This window comes from Crocuta crocuta, unplaced genomic scaffold (genome assembly GCF_008692635.1).
Source record: "Crocuta crocuta isolate KB4526 unplaced genomic scaffold, BGI_CrCroc_1.0 scaffold273, whole genome shotgun sequence".
NCBI lineage: Eukaryota > Metazoa > Chordata > Mammalia > Carnivora > Hyaenidae > Crocuta > Crocuta crocuta.
Window position 1 is genome coordinate 2,897,989 of NW_027529425.1, and position 2,744 is coordinate 2,900,732.

General features: G+C 41.1%; 1 non-coding gene across 1 annotated transcript; it reads left to right on the forward strand.

Annotated features, from left to right (window-relative positions):
* Nucleotides 1-321: 321 nt before the first annotated feature.
* Nucleotides 322-428, forward strand: LOC144227261 (U6 spliceosomal RNA). Its single transcript, XR_013333884.1, has one exon. It is a non-coding gene; the product is annotated as a U6 spliceosomal RNA (small nuclear RNA).
* Nucleotides 429-2,744: the final 2,316 nt, after the last annotated feature.

Sequence of the window (2,744 nt, forward strand, 5' to 3'; positions counted from 1 at the left end):
TACCGTGAGACCACGACCTGGGCTGAAATCAAGAGATGGACGTTCAACCGACTAAGTCACCTAGGCGCCCTTCTACAATTATTTTTTTAAGTTTTTTTTTAATATGCCATTTTATTTTATTATTGTTATTTTTTTTTACAAATAGTTTATTGTCAAATTAGTTTCCACATAACACTCAGTGCTCATCCCCACAAGTGCNATTTTTTTAAGTTTAAACAAAATCACATGGGGGAAGATATAAAGTCCCTCTTGATTAACAAAACCTACTTTCACCAAAAATTTTTAAATATTTTTCATTTTCATTTAACACATATACATGTAGTACTTGCTTCGGTAGCACATATACTAAAATTGGAACAATACAGAGAAGATTAGCATGGCCCCTGCTCAAGGATGACATGCAAATTCGTGATGCGTTCCATATTTTTGGGCACTTGTTGGGATGAGCACTGGGTGTTATATGGAACCAATTTGACAATAAACTATTTAAGAAAAAAATGAAAACAAAAACCATATATACCTGTATTTATTTTTTTAATTTGAGAGAGAGAGAAAGAGAGAGAGAGGGAGAGGGATAGAATGAGAGAATCTTAAGAAGGTTCTGTGCTGAGCGTGGGGCTCAATCCCACAACCTTGGGATCATGACCTGAGCCCAAACCAAGAGTCAGAGGCTCAACCAACTGAGCCACTCAGGCGCCCCTTATCATGTATTTTATGGTGATAGGTTCTTTGGGACTTTCGTGAATTATTTCAAACATACCGTTTTTTTTTTAAACATTTTTTTTAAATATTTTATTTATTTCTAGGAGAGAGAGAGAGAGAGAGAGAGACAGCGTGAGCAGGGGAGGGTCAGAGAGAGAGGGAGTCACAGACAGAAACAGGCTCCAGGCTCTGAGCTGGCAGTCAGCACAGAGCCCGACGCGGGGCTCGAACCCACGAACCGCGAGATCATGACCTAAGTGAAAGTCGGACGCTTAACCGACTAAGCCACCCAGGCGCCCCTTCAAACATATCTTTTAACGTGATAAGTCAAAAAAAGTTCCATCAATCCGTGATAGATTTTTATTGGCTAAGTCAGGAAATCTGTATATACCACTGTTTCACAAAGTCTTGTCCATAAACCATCTTGGTGCAGAAAAGATGCAGATGCCACCCTGCCTTTCTAAACTGGGCTATCTGGGGATAAGACCTGGCCATCTGCACGGCTATTAAATATTTCCAGTGACTCTTATGGCCAGTCTAGCTTGAGCACCATTGATACATACAGTTTATGCAACTGCAGTCAGAGAAAGTTCCAAACAAAACAAATATTTTGCATGGCTTGGAATAAAATGCTAGGGAGTTGACTGAAGAAACAATGACCTTATTTTCTGATGTTGAAAAAGAGCACAATGTTTTCCAAATGTCAGATATAAAAATGAATCCTAGGAGAATAAAAGTCCCCCAAGGGTATTAATTTACAAACTCCGGATCTAGGAACTTCAGTGAAATTCGTGTGGATTCAGTGAATTTCACATCTGACAACTTTTCTGGCACAAAAACAAGACAATGCCACAAGATGGTAGGTTCTGGCTGATACCTACCATCACAGTGTGGTCCCACGAGCCAGGTGGGCCCAACAGCCTGGCCAGAAAGAGCCCAAATGTACATCAACTGAATGGAGAAACAAACTGTGGTATGTCTGTACAAAAGAATATTAGTAATAAACAGAAAAGTACTGACACGTGCTATAATGTGGATGAGCCTCAAAAACATGCTAAATGAAAGAAGCCAGTCACAAAAGATCACATATCATATGATTCCATTTATACAAAATACCCAGGATAAGTAAATCCATAAAAAAGAACGCAGAGAGGCGGCTGTCAGTGGGGAGGAAGGAATGAGGAACAGTGCTTAGTGCGCACAAGTTTCCTTTTGGGTGATGAAATGTTTCAGAACTAGATAGTGGTGGTGTTTGTACAACATCATGGATGTTCTAAATTACCACTGAATTGTTTACTTTAAAATGGTTAATTTTTTAGGGGCGCCCGGGTGGCTCAGTCAGCTAAGGTTCCAAATTAGGTCAGATCCTGATCTCACAGTTGGAGGGTTTGAGCCCTGAGTTGGGCTGTGTGTTAACAGCTCAGAGCCTGGAGCCTGCTTCGGATTCTGTGTCTCCCTCTCTCTCTCTGCCCCTCCCCTGCTCATGTTCTGTCTCTGTCTCTCAAAAATAAATGTTAAAACATTTTTTTAAATAAAATCGTTATTTAAAAAAATGTTTTAATGTTTATTTATTTATTTTGAGACAGAGAGAGAGAGAGAAAGCACACATGGGAGGGGGAGAGAAACAGAGAGAGAAAGAGAGAATCCCAAGCAGGTTCCACACTGTCATTGCAGAGCTTGATGTGGGGCTCAATCCCATGAACCATGAGATGATGACTTGAGCTGAAATCAAGTCAGATGCTTAACTGACTGAGCCTCCCAGGTGTCCCACAAATTAAGCATTTTAGGGGAACGTGGGTGGCTCAGGCGGTTAAGCGTCTGGCCCTTGATTTCAGCTCAGGTCATGATCTCATGGTTTGTGAGTCTGAGCCCCACGTCGGGCTCTTCTCCAAGCGGGAAGCCTGCTGGGGTCTCTCTCCCTCCCTCCCTCTCTGCCCCTCCCCTGCTTGTGCTCTCCCTCTCTTTCTCTCTCTCAAAAGAACAAATCAATGGTTTAATAAATAAATAAATAAAATGGTTAATTTATGTTATGTAAATTTTAC